General features: G+C 37.0%; 1 long non-coding RNA gene across 2 annotated transcripts in view; it reads left to right on the forward strand.

The window, feature by feature from the left end:
• LOC106782327 (uncharacterized) overlaps nt 1–22,693 on the forward strand; it is a 36,183-nt gene extending 13,490 nt beyond the window's left edge. For both annotated transcript variants that reach the window (XR_011422159.1, XR_011422160.1), the window contains 3 exons: nt 7,828–7,877; nt 19,470–20,308; nt 20,845–22,693. This is a non-coding gene — a long non-coding RNA (uncharacterized lncRNA). The remainder of the gene's footprint in view (nt 1–7,827; nt 7,878–19,469; nt 20,309–20,844) is intronic.
• Nucleotides 22,694–22,946: the final 253 nt, after the last annotated feature.

Genomic DNA, 22,946 nt, shown 5'->3' on the forward strand with positions numbered 1-22,946 from the left:
GTTTTCAAAGACCTTGCATCAATTTGAACTAAAAGAGATGAAGATGGTACAGAATTAAGAGAGGTCTTTGGAACTCCAGAACATGTACATACGTATACATAAGATGTATGCACATCCTTTTGGTTCTGTTTCTCTGGAGAATTCTATTACAGGGGGTATATAATTTGTGTCTTTACTTCATAGATCTTCAATACAGAGGAACTATGTGAGGGGTTGTACCCAAGGAAGCACACTTGAGAAGCCTCATCTGCATCTAGATCTAATTTAGAGAATTTAGGCTTTGAGACTAAGCCTGATGCCACAATGAGAAAAGACTTATCAAGGGTCTTGGAAGGAGGTGAATATATTTTCCATGTGGGAAGAATGTAAATAATTTGGGGCCATACATTATTTGACACTTCCCATTATGAGGTGGAACTATATTTCTTCTCCTTGAATTGGGATGAACTCGTGATTTGCTCATAACCAAGAAGGTGGCAGAAAGGTGATAAAGATTCCACCTTGTTCGTTAGAAGATTCATTTTGGAGCTCTGTGTCATCTTGTAAGAAGTCTGACTGCACTGAGGCTACCATGTTGTGAGGAAGCTTAGCCAATTGACAAAACCAATATGTAAGTTGTCTACCCAATAGCCCCAGCTGAGCTCCCAACTGACAGCATAACCATGAGACATACTGAGTGAAAACACCTCCAGAAGATTCCAGCCTTCAACTGCAGAGGCAACTCCAGCTTCAAAGTCTTCCCAGCAGAGGCCCCAGACATTGCAGAACAATAGCAAGACATGTTTGCTGTGCCCTGTCTGAATTACTGACCCACAAAATCTATGAGCAAAAGAAAATATAAATTTTTTTATGTCACTTAAATTTTAGGCTCATTTGTTACACAGCAATAGTAAATTAAATACTCTTCACACTTAACATGTCTAAAACCAAACAGATGATTTCAATTTTCCAATCCATCAAAAAGTCTTGTCAATTATACCTTCTACGTTTCTCTTGCTTCCATCAACTTCTCTCCATCTTCACTGCAGCAACCTTCATTCAAACTACAAGACATTCTTGCCTAGATTATTATGGTGTTCTTCTAGCTGATGTCCCACTTTGCACATTGAAGCCAGATCATCCTTTTCAGTATAAAAACCTGCTTATATTTCCCGCCTCCCATTCCTCACCACGACTTCTGCATAAGTCTAATGTTTCCCTTTTATTCTTAAGGTAAAATAAATATTTTTAACTTGAATTATGACATCTTGCATGATCATCACCTACCTCTCCAGCCTTATCTGGTTCCATTCTCTGACCCTTGATCTCTGCATTCCAAATACCCCCTCACCTTTTCTACCTAGCTTCCATGATTACATCTGTAAAAATATCTTTGATTAATGGATTAATTATTTTTTTCTATCTTTCAAATGTTGGATGATTGCTTCAATATTTTCAATATTCTTAGTTCCTCAAATGTACCATGGACCTCCTTTCCTTTCCTTCACCAAAAAGGCTATATATTCTTCATAGAAAGACTAGGGACAGGGCACTGATGGTGCTTAGACTCCAGCCTCCAAGGACGGCTGGCTGTGGTCCAGGAGTTACGGGCGTACATCTAGGGCATAAATGTCCACCAAGCCAGGATCTGCCCAGTGTGGGACAAGTAGAGAAAGAAGGAGAGAAGGACCAGGGGTGGGAAGATGGACGGGGTCAGCTGGTGCCTGCCAGGAGTGACTCCTGCCTTGGCTGTCCACCCCAACCACAGTGTTTGTGCCTTGAGCTGAGAAGGCAGCCCTTGAGACCAGAATCCTTGGGACAGTGGTGATCCAGGACCCTGAGAAAATGGGTGAGAAGAATAACTTTTGCATCTCAGGTCTCTCCCAGAGGACACTAAGATCAGACATCCCATGGTCCTCAAACTCCGGACAGAGATGAGGGATGAGGCCTGAGGCTCTGCCCTTGCTGCCTCCTCGCTATTTGCAATAGGTGTAAATATGAACAATAAATCCTTTGAAAACAAACAAACAAAAAATTTAAAAAAAAAAAAAAACTGTTGGCCACACTGACAGCAAGGGTCAAGGGCTGAGGACACTCTTATGAACAACTCCCAGTTCACCAACATCTTTCCTCCTCATCCTTCAGATAGCAGCTCAATCATCGCTTCTCCAAGGAGGCCTTTCCTGAGCGCACAATTTAGAACAAATCTTAGGCTATCATAGCACCATGTACCTCCCTTGAAATAGCCTATCATATTTTTAATCTTACATTTATTCTATGATCCTTTAATTTATATTTGATACTTCTCCTCCCCCTAGCTTTCCTATACACACACAAAATTGTAAACTCTGTGAAGGCAAGGGTTCTATCTGTTTTTGCTAATCTTTGTATTTCTAGTGCTTGGAATTCAGTTAGGACTCATAAATACTTACTGAATATATGAATGAAGTCAAAAATGCATACAGTGAGCATATAGATCTTTGCTTTGTTAATTTCCTTGATCACTCTGGTGCTTATGATCATGTCAGTTATTCACTTAAAGCTCTCCTAATTGTTGTATATGCATACATGTGTTCAAACCCATATACACATATTTAACCCATTTGGAAGTATTGTGGTGTTTGCAAGATGAAGATACAACCCATAGTTTTTCTAAATATTTAATTATGCCTTGAAACATCATTTGCAGAAAGATATACTTCTTGTCTACTACTTTGAGATTCTTTCTCTAATTAAAACCATGTGTAATAATGTCTTCTAACTGATATTGACCTCTAACTGACTTGAGCTATTAATAGCTCTCACTCTACCCATGGCTTGGTCTCTCCTTGACCATCTTTCTAGGCTTGGCCAAGCAAATCCTCAGCTCTATTTTGCCTTTTATATGTTGCATACCCTTTTATTTGGATCCAGTTTTTGTTCTCAAGGACTTGATACTTCAGAGCCCACCTATACCAGCTATTTGGGGTCCAGATCCTCTTTAGTCCAAGACCACAGAAGGACCTGCCCCACTCACCTTCATGTCAGACACTTAGTCCTACAACCTTAGACTTAGTTATAGCCCAGAAGGAAAGGTTGAGTCACATATAGGAAACCTACTGATCTGTTCAGTCACATTTATAGATTTTTCAAGTTATACCATGTCTGTTTAAGTGAATTTAAATAACCTATATTGTGTAAAAAATCTTTCATGTTATTGAGATATTCACATCTCCAAAGATCCTCATGGTAATCACTCCAAATTCATTGTTTATCCCTCTTCCCATTTCTGATTTTGTATGTTCACCCTACTTTTGGATTATACTCACAAAAGTTTACAATTTTTCTTTAAGGATTCACATCTTGAGTTTGCTTATTAATATTACTGTCTTCTGATTTTCAAATGCTGTATTTCTGGTTTAATATCTAAAATTTTCTTTCCTAGGGTTTATTTTGTATTTTTCCCCTGACTTTTTGGAGTTGAATGTGTAGTGGGTGCATTTACATTCTTTCAGTCTCTTTTCAATATTAAAAACACTATGTATTTTTTAAAGTATATATTTAAAATAGAATTCTTATGTAAGTGCTTCCCTAGACATATCCTATGAGTTTTGATATACAAGGTTTCTATTATTTTAATTTTCAAAATAAACTGTGTTACTATCTTGATATTTATTTTTATCCATATTTTCGTCAGAGAATATTTTAAAACTGGATTCTTTTTTGATTTTGGTAGTTTGTCATTCATTTTTGTGTGTGTGGTTTAATTTTATTGTAGCCAGCTACTTTTGTCTATTCACTCTCAACTTTGGGGAATATATAGTTTTCTTTATGGCCTCATATATGATTAATCCTCGTGCAAGCTTTAATACAGATATGACACCCTAATTCAACTGTATTAAATATTTTATTGCAATTATCTTAGTTTTTAATTTTTTGCGGTTGCGATCAAAGTCTGAGGAAGGATTTAAAAGTCTTCTACCACTTATATTTCTAAGTTTTGGCTTCTTATAATTTGATGCTATATACTCATGTTTGTTGTTATTGTTATAATTTCATTGTGGATTGTGTATTTTTCAACATGCGAAAAAACTCTTTATTGATAAATGCTTTTCCCTTTCTTAAAAGTAATCTCTTGGGACTCGCCCCATGGCTGAGTGGTTAAGTTCGTGCACTCCACTTTGGTGGCCTGGGGTTCATCGGTTCGGATCCTGGGCATGGACCTAGCACTGCTCATCAAGCCATGCTGAGGTGGCGTCCCACATAGCACAACCAGAAAGCCCTACAACTAGGATACATAACTATGTACTGGGGGGCGTTTGGGAGAAGAAAAAAGTGAAGATTGGCGACAGATGTTAGCTCAGGGCAAATATTCCCCAAAAAATCCAAAACTCAGAGTTACTTGAAATAATCTCTTGATTTGATAGTTTTAGATTTATAGAAACATTATAAAGATGATACCCCTAACCCAGTTTCTTCTATTATTAACATTTTACATTACCACGACACATTTGTCACACTACGAAATCAACAGTGGCATGTTACTACTAACTTAATCTTAGAGTTTACCCAGATTTCACAAGTTTTTTCTCTAATTTTTTTTCTCTTCCAAGATCTCACCCAACGTAAGAGATTATATTTAGTTGTTGTGCTCCTGTAATCTTCTCTGGTCTATGACAGTTTCCCCATCTTTCTTTGTTTTTTGTGATCTTGACAGTTTTAAGGAACACTGATCACATATTATGTAGAGTGTCCCTCAAGTGGGGTATGTCTGATGCCTTCCTTATGATTTTGTTGTTAGTGCCAGTTGAACTAATTCTGAGTCCTAGTGATCCTGGGTACAGCAGAGGGGAAATCTGTCCAGTCTTTTTGCACCATCCTCTCACCATCAGGTGCTGTATCAGACAATTCTCTGCTGCTATTCATAAGGTTTTCAAGGCCAGTTTTTTCAGAAGTGGGTGTCCAGGTCCTTCTTCCTAGTCTGTCTTATTCTGGAAGCTCTGCTGAAACTTGTCCACTGTGGGTGACCCTGCTGGTATTTGAAATACTGGCGGTGTAGCATTCAGCGTCACAGCACCACGCAGGCACCACAGTGTGACAACTGACAAATGGGTATGTGGTTCCCTGACCAGGAAATGAACCCGGGCCAACTGTGAGAGTGCTAGATCTTAACCACTAGACCACCTTTCTCCTATTTAGACTGGAGTTATGCATTTTAGGGAAGACCGTCATAGAGGTGAAGGGCCCTTCTTCATTACGTTATATCACAAGCACGTGCCATTGACGTGAGTTATCACTGCTGATGTGGACCTCCATCATGTGGCTGAAGCAGTTTTTGCCAGCGTTCTCCACTGTAAAGTCACTCCCCCACCTCCCACCTTTCCTGATTTTATTATTTGGAAATAAATCATTAAAAGCATCTACATTTAGAAAAAAGAGTGAGGGTAGATTAAGTCCCACCTCCTAGAAGGGAGATGCCTTTCACATTTAATTATACTTTGAGATTTCCTTTAGTTTTGTATCCAACACCTGAATTTTTGTCTGTCCATCTTTTTTTTTGGTGAGGAAGAGTGGCCCTAAGTTAACATATGTTGCCAATCTTCCTCTTTTTGACTGAGGTAGATTGTTGCTGAGCTAACATCTGTGCCTATCTTCCTCTACTTTATGTGGGATGCTGCCACAGCATGGCTTGACACGTGGTACTAGGTCTGCGTCTGGGACTGGAACCTGTGAACCCTGGGCTCCGGAAACGAACATCTGAACTTAACCACTATGCCAATGGGCTGGTGCCTGTCCATTTTTTTTATTTCTGTTGATCCTATGTCATTTTATTTTTGGTCTCCTGGTTTTATAGTTGGATTTTATTTTACAAGCCAACGTGTGACTCTGTGTTTTGTCAGAGAGGTTTCTAAGGACTTTATCTTTACTGACTGATTCTAACTGGCGCTGCTTGCTTCTAACATGTTTCTCAGAAATGCAGCCCCTGACATAGCTCATCAACCCTGGGAGGGGCAGGGAGCTGCTGTATGTGATGGTGGAGCACTCGACAGTCTTCTCTTTGTTAGCTGAATTCTCTGGATGGGGTCAGCTTTCTTCACATATTGCGAGGAGAAACGGGGCACTTTAAATTCTTTTGACAGAGTGAGTCACTTCTAGCTAGGAATGTGACCTAAAAAGAAATTTCTCATTTTGTAACACCATAATCTTTCTGGTTCAAATTTTAATAGCTACCATTTGTGTGTTTGGAGTTATCCTTAATGCTTTACATATAGCATCTTACTTTACCTTCCTAATGTCCCTAAGAGTAAACTTTGTTCTTCCCATTTTGCATATGATAAACCAAAGGTCAATGAACAGTTGTCATTTGTCCTAGGAAATAGCAAGAGTTTGAAAACAGGCCCATTTTACTTCTAAAACTGTGTTATCTTCTCCTCCACCAAATCCCCCAGACGACAGAAAAATGCCTGACAGCGCATTCCTTCTGCTTCCCACCCCTTTGAGGAGCTCTCCAAAATTTTGCCGTTTATTCACCTAAGGCTCAGAATCAAGTAGGCAATTTTAGTGCTATCTTGCTCCCGTTAAGTGATGCGAAACGCAGTAAGCAGTGGTCTAATACAGAGACACACCACACGGAAGACAAGATGGAGTCGCAGGGTAAAATTTTTAGGAGAGAAGAAAGCCCAGTTTAGATGAATTCAACTCAATAAACATTGGATTAGCCCCTGCCATTTGGCGATCCTTGGGGAGATACAAAGATGAATTACAAATTATTTGTACATAAGGAGCTCCCAGATTCTGATAAGTAAACACGATTTGAATTTCGTAAGAATGGGAGTATCCAAAATATGAGACTGTATCATGAAAATAAGGATTACAGTTAGAAGGCTATGTCTTCACTGACATTTAAATGCCAAGCTCTGCCCCTGAGTCAGTGGCTCAGTTGGAAGGAATGGCCTCGAGTGTCATGGGTTTTTTTAGCTAAAAAACTTCTGGTTTCGAAAGACTTAACAAGTTTCATAGACTGTTCAACTTCTTCTTAGGATACAAGTAAGATTTTTTTCAGTTTTAAAATATCTACTTATAAAAATGTTTGTAAAAACATAGACCTTTCAGAAAACTACTAAATATTAGCTTGTCATGTTAATTGATTTCTAATACTATTGTCATAATTTTGCCTACAATGTCTTTGATTTAAAAACATAATACATGTCAGGGAAACAGACTATGTTCTTGGTAGTTTGGTTAGTATTTGCTGAGTATATGCTTACTTGGAAAAATTAAAACTCAGCATGCTGCTTTCCATAACTTAATCTTAAGCACCCAAAGTGTGTTTAAGTCTTAGCCTATAAAATGTGTTTGAAGCTAAAACGTTACAGATTTTTGAAATCAAAACTTTATGTGCAATCTTCTATCTGATATGGAATATTGAACTTCAGATTTCAGTGGGATTATCTTCAAATCTGGTATTTGTTGAAACTGTATTTGTTGAGAAATTAGACATCCTGTCACACATTATCTAATTTGGTAGCATTAGAAGCGATGCCAAGTTTTCTCCGTGCAGTCTCTGTCCCTCTGAAAAACACATAAGGAGACTTCTAGCAGACGCTGGCAGCACTAAGATTTTAAAATTCTTAGCGTACTAATATTTAAAAGTGGATAAGTTCCATCGATGAAGATAGGTAGGAAAGTACTGTACTTATTTAGACTAATGGAATGATGCAAACCTTGCCTTAAACGTTTTTATTGCATCTCAAATTGCAACAAATCAAAAAAAGATAAATCTTTATGAGACTCCAGTTATTTCTTGCATAGACACTTGCTTGTAAAAATTGTTCTCTGCCTTCATTTATTTTTATTTTATTTTAAAAGCTAAAGCCAAGCCAGGAAGAGGCAGACAAGATGAGAAACCCGGAATCAAGGTAAACATTTTTTTACCAAAACACAGCGTTATGAAGTAAACTAGAAAGAACATTATCATGCATGTCACACTAGGTGGCCCACATTCCCTCCCCCACAACAAAACTTACTTTACCTTTCTTAGGGAAATTGTCTGTATAAAATCGATGTCATTAGAGAGAATATTTCTGCATACTTGTCTTTCAAAAATGTGTTTCATATGGAATGTGTTTCTTTTTCTAACTTCCAGCTGATAGAAATATGAGAAATATCCAGGCCCTGCCTGGAGGTTGGACAGTTTTCTGTAACTGATACCATAAAAACTAAAGAGAAAAACTAAAACAGGGCTTGAATTTGCCAAGCACCCATATGTTTGGGCGTATATCTGAATTATCCAAACCCCTTGAGCTTGCAACTCATGTGAAAGTTTTGTGAAGAAAGATTCCCTACTTCTCACTTTCAGCTGAATAGAAGATCTCAAGAACTTTAAAAAAAAGATAGGGGGCCGGCCCGGTGGCACAGCGGTTAAGTTTGCATGTTCTGCTTCTCGGCAGCCCAGGGTTTGCCGGTTTGGATCCTGGGTGTGGACATGGCATGGCTTGGCACGCCACGCTGTGGTAGGCGTCCCACATATAAAGTAGAGGAAGATGGGCACGGATGTTAGCTCAGGGCCAGTCTTCCTCAGCAAAAAGAGGAGGATTGGCAGTAGTTAGCTCAGGGCTAATCTTCCTCAAAAAAAAAAAAAAGATAGTCACTTGGCAGTTTTCATGTGGTCACATGCTCAACAAATTAGTTGTGTGTCCAAAGAAAAAAAAGGAAAAGACTTATATGCCAATATAAATTCCATAGAAGCTTAGGAAATTATAAAATATAGTAATAATAGTAATAAGTGCATAATAATTAAAAAACTTAGCCTAAGATACTCTAAAAGCTAGAAGACTGGCTGAAATTAGATTAATTTGATTGGCTTCTGTCTTGCATCTTCTGCTTTTTCCTTCCCTCCCCTGCCACTCTGTCCCTTATTGGCCACATGCAGACCTAGAGAGATAATCAAGGTAGATTAGGAAGTTTTCCAGGAAGCTCAGCCCACCAGTGGGTGACACTTAACATGAAGTCATGTCACGTCACCAGCAAGATGTGACGTTTTGTGTGCCAGGGATAAGCTGTGTTTACTAACTAGTTTGTGAGTTTCACTATTGTCTTCTGTCCCAATTTGCCTGAGTACCTACTTGTTCTTTAAATGAAGGCCTTGCTATTGGGCCTCATTCAAACTATCTTCCCTTTCTAGAACTGCAGGCTGGTTGTTAGATCCACCCGCTGAATGGCACATTGTTGTGTGTGAACAGAGATCTCCCAGAAATCAGGACACAGCATCTCATCTGAGAGGCAGTGAATCAAAAGACATTTTGCTGCTGTGCTTTATTCATTCATTCGTTCATTCACTCATCCATGCATTAATTAGTATATTATAGATTTGTTCAATGTGTCCAAGAGAAATTTTTAAGATAGAACCTCCTGGATTTAGTAACTGGTTGGATGCAGGGAGAGATAAAGGGGAAGGCTTTACCAGTTCTGGTTTTATAAAAACTTTGCCAAGTGAATTTCTACTACCAGGGGACCAGATCATCAACTTTGTACCCCGCTTCCCCTTGAGTCCACTGAACAAAATGTACCCCAGGCAAGGGGTTCCTCTGTCCTGAGCCTACTCTCCTCTGTCCTCCGCTCTTACTGCTTTAACAGGCTCGTCTTTCCTGCTACCTGGGGAGACTGCTCCCACGATGGCAAATTTGACCTTAAAGGTCTTTTAAAAGTGACGATTTTAAATTAGAAGCTAAACCTACTTAAGATTTATAACCTTCTTTTTACTATTTAGCGCAAATGACTATTTAATCTCTATATTCCAAAAGTTACCCTGAGAAATAATTGCTGGATAAGCTAAATGTCTTTAGATATGTTATGAAGCATAGCACAATATTTAATAAGCAAATGGAATTTGGTACATATTTCTCATCCTCAGGAAAGCCTTCTTTCTGTGACTATGATGTGATTTTATTATTGCATCTTTTAACAGAAAGGAAAGATTTAATTTGTAAAATAATGACACAAAATGTGATAAAGAAGTTACATTTTTAAGAAAAGTGAGCTACTTTTTAAAAATTAGGAAACCAAGAAAATGAAGGAAGACAGGCTGTTTTCCATGCGCATCTTGTATTTGTGTAAACTGTATCAAAGCAAAGGCTTTGTATGTAAAACAAATGGCTTCCCATGGAAGACCTGTGATTGATTGCCAGACAAGTGATAAAGACTAGATTTGACTTGATCGCGTTTTTTTCTGTTCTCATACATGAGCAAACTCTGTGTTTGAACTCGTTAGTTCAAAGCCCACCTTTGACAGCTAACAATTGGTGATTAGAGGAGGTTTAATCCTAACGCACCTCCCAGAGATATGCTGGCAGAACGCAAATGCTGGTGATTCTGGGCTTCCTTCACAGAAAAATTTCTTCTAAAGAGATTATTTTAAAAGTCTTTCTTTATCCTCCATATCTTTGAAGAACTTAGGAATGGTAAATATCATCTCTTTGATTACGAGCTTGCAAACAAGTGCAAAGTGGTTATTTTCCTGGCCTGGTTATGTTCAGACGGAACATAATCTTTTCACACTGCTCTGAACAAAGGCCAAGTCTTTTTTCTAAGATGTTGGGAAATGAAGTGAAAAACTATTTTAATAGTCCTTGTTCTGATTTTCTCTAGGTCTTCTTTCTTTCTTTCTGAAAATATTGGAAGCTAATAAGAAGACAAGAAAAGTTTGACTTTAGTTGCAGAAAAAGTAAACTTGTGACTTCATACATGCTGTTTATTTGGCACGTCCAGTGTGCTTTAATGATATTCACATTGGTCAATGTCATCTCTTAACACTGATGTTATCCAAAATTTCTGTATTCTCTATGTCAACCGAGTAAACAAACACAAACATATGTTGAGAGCAAATATACAGTCTCTCTGTAAATATATAACTCTATGGAAACAAACAGAAAGTTATCAGAAGGAGAAATGATAGCGTCTCAGTATCCTGGGGGGTGACAGCGCGATTACCCCAGCCCTGCCGCTAGATGTCTAGGACAACTGATTTCTTTCAGAACCTGATACTGTCTCAGGCTCACAGCTACATACGTATAATTGTGTTAGCACGTCAAAGGCATTTGACACATCATGAAATCATAAACTTCATTAACTCTCAAGGTGCGAACGTGCTGAGATAATGTAAATGGATTAGACTTTTAAAATATAAGACATTTTCTAAAGGCGCACACAAAAATAATTTTGCATTCTATGAAAGAAGTGGTTCTTTTTATTTATTTTTTTTTTTCCTTTTTCTCCCCAAAGCCCCCCAGTACATACTTGTATATTCTTCGTTGTGGGTCCTTCTAGTTGTGGCATGTGGGACGCTGCCTCAGCGTGGTTTGATGAGCAGTGTCATGTCCACGCCCAGGATTCGAACCAACGAAACACTAGGCCGCCTGCAGCAGAGTGCGCGAACTTAACCACTCGGCCACGGGGCCAGCCCCAGAAGAGGTTCTTTTATGTTATAACAAGAATCCTATTAATTTCTTTTTTCTAGACTGTCTTAAAATATACTTTATTTTTTAAGAAAAAACAATCTCATATTTCTTTTAGCAATAATAGTGTTTTCTGTGTTGGTTAATGATATGGGTATATTCAATTACCTAAAATATTATTTCCTTGTCTTTAAGTAGACATTCCTTTAACTTCTTAAAATCTTATTTTCTTGAAGAAATAAAATGAAATAAAATGTTTGCAGGAAATGAAAAATAATTAGCCTAGTGATCTTCTTTTCTTCCCAACTACAACTTTTTTCTTATAAGTAATCTGAAAATAAATAGGAAACATTTGTCTTCTCCCACGATTTTGAAACATTAATAAATAAGAAAATACTCTTTAAACAATTTTTTTAAAGTATGGAATTTCAAAATATATAAAATCTAGTCACTGTTGAAACATGAGGGAAAGAAGATAAGTAAAAGAGTAAAATAACAAATAATAATGTTAAAAAATCAGAGAAAAAAAGATTAGAGAAAAGAAAAATAGTAAAATAACTTTCAATCCCATGACCCAGGGTGAACCAATATTAACATGTTGGCAGGCACCCCTCAGAATTTTTTGCATGTATGCATAATCAAGGTCTGGTTTTAGCAACTTTGGGAATTAAAATAATGTTCTGTTTCTTTGTTTGTGCAATTTAAAGAACTCAACTGTGGTCCAGTCTTTCCTAAGGGTCTTTTAGCCAAAGACTCTCAAAAATCCCTGGCTAATTCGGACTGTTGGAGATCAGCCCTCATGCTAGCCTCTGCTTTCTTTGAGGAGAAGAAAATCTCAGATATGACCCTTTCAGCCAATCTCGGTAGTCCTCAAAACAGCGACTATCCCAACTCCAGCGGTCTGTGGTCTGTGGCCTCCTGTAGCTTTTTCCTACCATCAGTTTCCTCTGAGTACGGCTGATGGAACCAGAATTCAAATTAACTTCATTTAGATCAGAGGTCAGCAAATTTTTTCTGTAAACATCCAGAAATAATTATTGAAGCTTTGTGGGCCAAGAGGAAAGCTCAAGGATATTAGGCAGGTACTTATATACCAAGACAGAAAACAAATTTCTATACACTTTGTAATTGATGAAACAAATATAATAATAACAATAATTGAGTACTACAGTAGTCAGATTATTTTGAGTACCACAAAATAATGTTTTGTACTACAGGTCTACTAAGAAGAAGAATGGAATTCTCGTTTTGGGGAGTGGGGTAACATTTTGCTTAATTCGGGTTCAAAGTCTCAAGTCTATTGGAGTTCAATATTTCTTATCATCGAAATTGATTGCAAATATTCATCTGTTAATGCTATCTGTAATGAGAGTTTATGTATTTCATTGTTGAAAATGTCTTTTCATAGAGATAGTGCTGCCAAATACTGCTATCAATCCACCAGCATATGATTTTAATCATATTTAAAACTTGAAATGCATTAACAAAATTCTGTTGAATCTTTCTTTAGATATTTGCCTTTTAGAGTGTCATTACATTTCAGATTAATCATTTTGAATGTTAGGTGAAAGCTTCTCAATTGCAGTTAGGTGGATTTTGAAATAATGAAATTTCCTTTCTACTTGCACTGAGGTTTGAAAAATGCTGCTAAAATCGCAGTTTGAGCTCAGAAAATACTCTTGCTGCAAAGTTGTATGGAGATGGAAATCTTTACTCTTGTTTAAACTTTTGCCAGCACATAATGTGTATAAAGCAGCTTAAATTTGTCATTCAAGAAAACATTAGTTGTCAAAAAGTACATTACGGCAGTATGTTTCACATACAAACTCTATTGCTTTGTAATTTTGGATTTAATTCATTAAGAAACATTATCAAGGCTGCAGCGAAAGCAAACTTCTAAAACTATTTAGTATTCAGTAATGCTGGTCGAGGGCAGTTCTTCTTGTTTAAGAAAATTTCACAAGCTTAGTAAATTTGTCCAACAAGCCATTTTCTGCATCACACATGGTTATTCCTACCATTAGTTGTAACTCATCTTAGCAGCTTCCACTGCAGAAGGTACTGAATTAACGCTTCCTCAACTTTTTGGAAAACTATTCTCTCCTATAATTCTCCCACACAGGCTGTTCATTGACATTAATTCTTCAGTCATGTCAAATTCGGCCTTAATTCTTCAGTTGAATAACAGTTGAGTAGTATTGATAACATCTGTTAATTTATCAAGAACCAAGGAAAACCACTAAAAATAATTTATTTCATTTTTTATTTGACTATTGAAGTTGCCCACTATCTCCTCAACTGTTTGAACAAATGTTCCCACTACAAGGCTTATAGCTAAAAGCTGTAGTAAGCCTTCTAAAACTAAAAGGCTTAAACAAATTCATTTTCTCTCCATAGGTTTCCTCAACTGCCGCAATCAAATACAATCTAATTAATTCACCATTTGTAAATAGCTTTCTTTGTTTGGCTAACAAATGAGCAATCTGGATACTTACTTTGGTTGCAGCTTTGTATTTTTGTGAAGAAATTATGCTGTGATGAAATATTCCACATTAAATTTTCTAATTTTTCTGACCGTTGCTTTTCTTTGGGTTGGAGGTATTGTGTAGAACGCTTAGTCTGGTAATGTAGATGTATGTTGCATTGTTTTAGCATAGCTATGTTGTCACTACATAGTAAACACTATCCTTCATCATCTAATTTGATAATAAAATAACCCATAATCCACTGTGCCTTAAAAGCACAACTTTCAAAGTCTAATTTTCTCTTCTTTCCTTGTGTTGACGTGATAGGTATGCACTGGTAATTTATAAAGATCATGTTGTGGTGCAGCAATATGCGTGACATTGGAAAAGCTGTTGAGTTATAATTACATCACTGTGATTTGTAGTGTACTGAGCAGGAGATGAAATGATGAGAGTGTCCCATATGGTCTCTGTTGTGACTACTTAACTTTGCCCATATCGCATGAAAGCAATGATGTATAACACATAAACAAATGAGTGGGGCTGTGTTCCAAAATTATTTCATTTATAAATGCTGAAATTTGAATTTCATATGATTTTAACGTGTCACAAAGCATTATTATTCTTTTTAGTTAATCTCAACCATTTAAAAACATTAAAAACATTCTTAGCTCATGGGCTGTACAAAAACAGGCAGAAAGTCAGATTTGATCAATGAGTCAGACTTTGCCAATACTTATGTAGACTGAAAACCTTAGATTGCTGCCATTTCTGCCTCTATTCATGAAGAGAAGGAGGAGGAGGAAGAGGCAGAAGGAGAGAAGGAAGGTATTTTATGCTATAGCTCACTAAAGTCTACTCCTCGTGGTCAAAGTTAGCTCATTTTCTGTCTCTAGAATCACACTTGGACCTTTCCATGACTCTAGTTTTGTATTGTGAATATTGTACTGCCAAGGAAGTACTAGCTGCTACAGTCCCAAGGTCAGATTTAGGACTAATAACTTCCTAGGATTATGAGAGGAGAAAATACTCACTGACTTGCCCTTCACGCCATAAGAAAAATCATAAAATAAGGCAGTGCAATGTTGGTAAATTTTCAGATATCTGAGCTGCTCAATCTTGTTTGTGTCCATGTTGTTGGTGTAAGTTCTCATGCACATATTATATATAAACTGGAGCTCTCCCCAGCTACATTCAAACACAGACTTTTAGAAGGAAAAATCATAAAGAATTCAATTGGAACTTCTCAAGAAGGGAAACTAAGGCTAAGGCACTTGTACTTAGTATGATGTCTTTTATAATGATATCAGACTCAGTTGGGCATGGAAGGGTCAAATGCTTCTTAGAATATTAATGGCAGAGGGTATTGATCTGAAAAGAACAGGCCAAAGTAAGGCTAAAAGATAAAAAATAGCCTTTTGTTTTCACACACACACATGTGTTTATGTGTGCATGCATGTATTTTGAATTTGAGATTTGGTTTTGAAATCTTAGTGTCCACCTTGATGAGCATTACCTACCCGATGACCTAGTGTGAAAAGAAGTCATGATGCTTTCCTCTGGAGTACATACTGAACCTGTATTGAAACAATTATATTTACTTTTAATCATGTAATTAGAATACATCTCCATCTCCTGAACAGCAGAGATCCTCATAAACATTTGACCAAAGTCAGAAGTGCCATTAAAATTTCCAGACATAAAATAGACCAAAAAGAGAAATTTCTGCCTGCCGCGGAAAGTGGTAAGATTTCCCACCCAACGAATAAATAACTCAAATAGAAAGATGAAGGATTTCTTTAGGGAAACACGATTCTGAAAAAAGAGGGAGGTTAGGAAGAAGGAAATTTTGTGGGGATCTAAGTGTGGTAGTATAAAGGAGTGACTACATTAACTACATCAGAAGGAGTTCCAATTTTCCTTACTTCTCATTTTATCACCATCCAGAAATTTGTCCAAATCATGAATTTTGCATATGGATGTCTTTAATGTGGTGGAGCCTAGTGATACAAGGTGGTTATGGGAAGGATAGATTGAGAAATGCGCAGAAGAGATTATAGGTGTCCTTTTGGACCCTTTAGGGGGTGATCCAAGTCTTTAAGAGTGTGTATCTTTGATTGCTGAGGCTATTTTGCAACTCCACAGGGATAGGAAACTGATAACTTATGGGAAGCTACAGGTAATGCAGATGAATCTTTTCCAGAGCAACAGAAATGAAATTGTCACTTAGAGATAGAATTGACTTAAAGAGTAACATTACCCCATAAAGTGGTTCTCAAAGTATGATTCGGAGTCCCCTTGATGTCCCAGAGATCCTTTCCAGAGGCCTAAATAGCCAAAACTATTTTCAGAATACTAGGATATATCTGCCTTTTTCACTTTTATTCTTTCATAAGTTTACAGTGGAGTTTCCCAGAAGCTACATGACATATCGTATCACCACAGATGAATGCAGAAGCAGATATGAGAATTCAGACGTTTTCTATTAAGCCAGATATTAAAGAGATTTGCAAGAACATAAGACAATGCTACTCTTCTCACTAAATTTGTGTTTGTTTTGGAAAGTACAGTTAATTTTTTAAATATATTACTTATGATTTAAAGTACTATCTCTCACCTCAAAATTATTCAACCATTATGTTTCTTCTAGTATTTCAGGGCTTTAACTTTTTACGTTTAAATTTTAGTACATTTTTCATTTATTTTGCTGCATGGCGTAAGGTAGGGATGTAATTCTTTTCTCAAGTGGTTGGCTAGCTTATTGACTAAACAAATTTTCTTTTCTTAATCATTTGAAATGGTACCTCTGTCATATATTAGACTCTTATATATACTTGGTTGTTTCTAGATCTTCTGGAATGTTACATTAATTTATCTCTATTTTAGTACTAGTTACTGAATTTTTAAAATATTAAAATTTTAGAGTATATTTTAAGGTATACTACAGTAAGGGTACCCTCATTATTCTTTTTCACATTTCTTTTCCAAAATAAAATTCTTAAGGAAAGCAAATATGTTCAAAAATAGTAAGTAAATATATGAATTATGTGTAAACTCTTAGTAAAGCATTGAATAGTCTTTTTTTCCCATTCCACAAAGATTTTATTTTTTTCCAGTTTTATTGAGATGTAATTGACATATAACACTGTATGAGTCTTACGTGGACAACATAATGATTTGATATGTGTATGTATTGCAAAATGATTAGCACAATAATTTTGTTTGCTATCCATTACCACACATAGTTACAATTTTTTTTCTTTGTGATGAGAACTTTTAAGATCCACTCTCCTAGCACCTTTCAAACTATACCAAACTGTGTTGAATAGTCTTTAGACAGAGTTGAAACCGAGTCTACTAAAACCCGAAAAGCCATATTGAGCAACTACAATGTGCCACATACCCTACAAAGTGCTTTGCATTGACATATGTGCTAGTTTTGGCTAACTCTTCTTGCTTAGGCAACGTCTCAACTCATGTTTTCTTCTTAGCTGGAATATAAGGCATCCAGAAAATAATAATGTATCTATTTAAAATTTACCTATATTTACTATTTTTTCTTTCCAAATCACTAGCCACTCTTTCTTATAATTAATTATTAGTTTGAAAAGAAAAAGAATTCTAATATATCTTTCATTTTCAGCAAGATTGCAAATGTGCTAATCAAAATGTCCATTGCTGGCCAAAAATAAGGTAGCACATTTTCCTTTCCTCTGCTATGGGCTATGAGGTTGTCATGATTCTGTAGATATTTGCCTGGGGAGTTTCCTCTCATCCTCCTTTATAACAGCAGTGAAGAATGACATGACAAGAGATAACACACATTGGCAATGTCATAAAAGATTTCATTCCCTAAAACTATCTGCTGTTTTTTGGCACAAAACATGGTAAATATTAACAACATTAACTACTATGGTGGTTAAGGTTATCTGTCAACTTGACTGACCATGAGGGGCCCACATTAAACATTATTTCTGAGTGTGTCTGGGTCAGATTAGCATTTGAATCAGGGGAGTCAGTAAAATAGATGGCCTTCCCCAGTGTGTGTGGACATCATCCAGTCCATTGAGGGCTTGAATAGAACCAAAGGTGGAAGAAGGAGGAATTCACTCTCTTTTATTTTTTTCTGCATCACTCATTGAGCTAGGACATCTCATCTCATCTTCTCTTGCCCTCTGACTGGGATTTACTCCATTGACTCCTCTGGGTCTCAGGTCTTTAGACTTGGACTGAATTCCATCACTGGCTTTCCTGCGTCTCTAGCTTGCAAATAGTAGATTGTGCGACTTCTCTCTTCCGTAGTCGTGTGAACCAGTTCCTCATAATAAATCTCCTGCTTTTGTTTCTTTTTCTCTGGCAAACCCTAATACAACTACCTTTGGTATAAAAAAAATCAAGAAAAGCAGCAGCAGTAACAGCTGTGGCATTTTAGGAACATGTTTGAGTGGCTACTCCATAGTTCCCTGTCATTTTAATTATTCATCCGTTTATTTGTGCTAAATATTTCCTAATCATCCCTTGTAAGAAGATTTAATTCTTTTCTCTTCTCTTTTTTCAGTTTAATTTGCATAACATGAAGCTACGTGTAAAATGTCTATATGGTTCTTCATATGAATGCTTCTTTTCTTTACTCAGTTCTTTAGGCTTTCTACATAAAATATCTTGGCATAGTTAACTTATTCCACATGTCACTGCCTTTGAAATTCCACGAGGGGTTTCCTGTGCTCTGTTGGCCTTTCCCACTTTCTTTCTTCTTTTTTTCTCTCCAGATTCTTCTGGGCAGTAATATCAAATAACTATGAGGACATCTGATACTTCCAGAGAGAGGATTTTCTAGCTGAAAAAAAACTTTTTGGAAACAGGAAATCATTTTTAGTTGACCGCATTCAGAGTTCCAAAGCTTTCAGCTTTGGAAAGTTTTATTTTATTGCTTTTTTATGTTAGCATAATGTAGGCTCCCATACTTAGTCTGGATGTTTTTCTTGGAATTATAACTCTAGAAAGTGATACATAAAAATGTTCTGCAGAATGTAGCCTGATATGTGTGCCAATAGTTCTTTCTTTCTTTCTATCTATCTGTCTATCTATCTATCTAAATTGTCTATCATCTATCTATCACCTCTGTAAAATAAGAAATGTATGTAAAACAACAGAGTTATATATTGCAAACAAATAAAACTAGCGTTATAAGTAGTGATGTACAACGTAGTATGAAGGAAATTATTTTGGTACTCTATAAAGAACTCTTATGAAATACATTATATTTGAATTTATATGCTTGCTCCTGAATATGCAAATTACTTTTATAAATTATAAAAGGTTTAGAGGAAGACAAGGGCTTGACAACACAATTATAGTGTGTTAATTTTGTTTATATGGAGACAACTGGCAATAGCACTACTTTGACCCAAAAAGTCCAGGTTAACCGATAGAATCTACAGTAAACCATTGAAGTTGAAGTAAACCAATCGGAGCTGGATAACATTCCCTCTCCACTTTGTTCGCCTTTGTCTACTCAAAATGTTAATTTCCAAGCAATAGAGAAAAAAATTAATACATTACCTCTTTCACAATTTATTTTTGGTTCCATTAGGTAAGACTCAAGGAGAAGATTGAAACATAGGTTAAGTGCTCACCATTTTTTAAAGGCCATCAGTTCATTTTGCATAACCGTTTTTGGAAACCAAAGGAAAAGCAAAGCTACTTCAGCATTTCTTTCCTGTATGCATCACATATCCTGAGGCACATGAAGAAGTATCAGCACTTCCTCTGGTGACCTGAGTTTGGGGCTACCTAGCACAGAATGAGTGACTTTGCATAAGCCATCATGAGGCCTGAGACTCTGGCCTCATCAGTAGTCATGGGAGCCCACGCTAAGGAAAAGTGGAGTCCAGGGCCACGTAATCTGCTTGAAAAGCTCTGAAGAAAACATGATGCACGGATCAAATTCCCGATGCTACTAGGAGGAGTGCTGAATATGGTTGCTTAGAGAACTTCAAGGGGAAGTGCCTCTCCTTACCCCTCTGTATGCTTCCTGTCACAGAGATCCATCTGGAATATCCACTACTGTATCTGTAGTGCTCACGACATTGTAGGTGTTCAATGAATGACAAGAGAACATAAAAAGTGTTATAAACTATCCCATAGAAATGATCGCACTGAGCGTTCCAGGCTCAGAGGGACCCTGGGCCACACTGAGGACTTTAGAGGACACCAGACATACAGAAAGCTCTAGTGAGAGATGACTGTCACAGGAGCTGCTACCAGGAGAGAAATCACTGGAAACCATAAAAATCACAGACAGCAGAGCGAAGTGTGAGCAGCAGTAGAAGGAGAGCTGCCTGGAGTTGCATCTGTTGCTAACAGGAATTGCCATTGAAAGCATCAATCTCAAAACTTCAGCTCCAAGCTGTCTGCTGGGTCACAAAGTTTGTAAGTGGTAGATTTAGAATTTAAGGGGCAAGGGGAAAAATGTAAAAAACAGATGACTCATGTTTTATCATTCAATTTAGAGCAATCTAGCATGCACTTTTTTTGCGGATTCACTGCAAGCTTAGCACAGTTGCTAAGCCTCTTATCTCTTTGAGTCTTAGTTTTAAACATCTATAACTTCAGTTGTCATCTCTTTAGGATTCAGGGGGAAGAAATGACTCACATGAGCATAACTCACATATGCCTGGGTTATACCAGAATCAATGACTCCACCACTGAAAAAAATTTTAAGCACCCACTTATGTTTGATAAATTGCACTGGGTTGGTTGCAAAAGGGAATGCCTAAATACGGTTCAGAGTGTCCCATTTCATAATTATTTTCCTGAGACGGCTCACCTGGCTGGGAACTGTACTTGTGTTCATTTTTTCCAGTTCATTACTAGGTACCTCCATTCAGAAAAGACCCATCTACGTAAGGGTTATTTTAATCGTATTACGGTGAAACTCATGCCAGGAATTGCTGGTATATTCACAGAGTGCTACGGCAGGTGTCGTGAGTGGATTTCCTGCTGAAGAGCCAGATTCCTCCAAAAGAAGATTATCAATTCCAAGGAAAGCAAGTGTGGCCAGCTAGACTGACGACTCCTGCACGTGGGTGTTGCCAGGTGAAATAATCTTCTTCATTCCAGACCACTGCTTGCCAAAGGGCTTGGACAGCCTGTTTAATATCACAGCCTCAGAATTTCCTTGGACTGTGCTAGAAGCATCTTTTCCAAATTCAGTGTTTTCAGCGCGCCAACTTAACCTCTCGTGTCCTTTATACTTAGCTACTCTTTTTCACTAAAATACTCAACATCTTTACACCTGAAACATGAGTCTAAAGAGATTGTCAGTAGTTGGACCATTGGAAATATGTTCCCAAAAGTAATTGGAGAAAACAAAATTGATTGCTAAAATGAGTTCAACATAAAATCTTAAGTGACCCTGTCTGATTTCTTCCAAGTGGATGGAAGTGAGATGGATACCAATGTCAACTTCTGTGTGCTGAGATCTCTTGCTACTGCCAGTAACATGGTGTCTTTCCTTAGCCACTGACTGTAGCAAAATCCTATCTTATTTTTTAATGAAAATTCTGGAAGATACACAAAAGTAGAATAAAAAAGGAAAAAGAAAGAACTCATGATTTTATATTCTCCTATGACTATATTGATGTATTCATCTGTCTAGAAAAATCCATTTTCTATATATGTACTCAGTTTTCTTGGCAGTTATTTGTTAATATTTATGGACCATGTGTTAGCCATGATCCCTAGATTTTCTACTTATTACTATATTTTATCCTCACCCAAATCCTGTGAATTAAGTAGTATATTTTACAGATGAAGAAACTAAAGTTCACAGAAGTTTGGTACCCCATACCACACAGTAAAGGAAAGACTGAGATTCGCACCAGATCTCTCTAATTCCAACAGCCATTGTTAGCTCTTAGGATTTGTTGTCAATACTGAAAGGGAGCTCACAAACACAAGCGTACCTGAAAATGGATCACCCACAGGGGTAATAACCACCTTTTTAAGGGGGAAAAAATCGGGTTACGTTCCCTGAAAATTGTTAATCTATGTATTTATGGTTAAACTCCACAAGGCTGGAGACCACTGAGACCTAGACGTCCTCCTAAAGCCAATGTCACCTTTTACAATCGGGGACATTTGGCAATCCTAGGCGAGCCACATGGATTTATTTCTTACATATGTGGCGGCAGACGAATGTGCAGACACTGCAAAGCTCAGAGGAGCTCGTCCTGTAGACAATTTTGTCCCAGACGTGACATTTAAGTTCTCTCAGGAAACGTTAACTCGTTGAAGTTTTATGCAGTTCTAGCAAGAGCACAAGAGGTTTTAATAAATTTTTTAAACAAATGGACAGTTATTAAGAAACACAAGGCAGCGTAAACATATTTACTTTAGCTTAAAATGCACTAGAAAGGTTGGATTCAGATTTTCTTGATCACAAGGGTGATTATACACAGCTTAGCCAGGGTTTAGGAGTTAAGCAGCATATATTGAAGATCTCACCTGTGTCAACACCTGTTCTTTATCTCAGCTCCTCTGAAAAGTTGGGGTAATAACACCTCTGAGTGCTGTTGTGAAAGACAGTGAATGAATGATGGAGGAAAAGTACTCAGGCCTCTGCCTGAATCGTGGTTTCCATTCAAGAAAAGTTAGCAATTCAACACTAGAACAGGTTATTGGTCGATAGAATCCACAACTTGTAAATATATTCTTTTCTATTTTTCAATGAATTTTGCACAATGTTCCTTTTTATCTTGTAATAAATGATTTAAAATTCAGGAAAAAACTTCAAATATACGTAGTTAAAAACCATTGTTCCTAGACTTTCGACTCCTTGTTCTTTATGCCATACTTGCTCAGTATTCATGATTTAATTCAATATTAAGAGTGCTCCTTCCTATTTTACATCAATTGCCAAGTCATTTAAAGCACTAATCACATACCTTTATTATATTGATTAGCTTTGTATCGCTGTGATTTCTTAGTATCAAGTCATTGTTTTCTCTACCATTTTAACGATTTATCCAAACTCTAAATCACAATGTTTAGAACTACAAAATTGAAA

The sequence above is a fragment of the Equus caballus genome, chromosome 10 (assembly GCF_041296265.1).
Source record: "Equus caballus isolate H_3958 breed thoroughbred chromosome 10, TB-T2T, whole genome shotgun sequence".
Classification (NCBI taxonomy): Eukaryota; Metazoa; Chordata; class Mammalia; order Perissodactyla; family Equidae; genus Equus; species Equus caballus.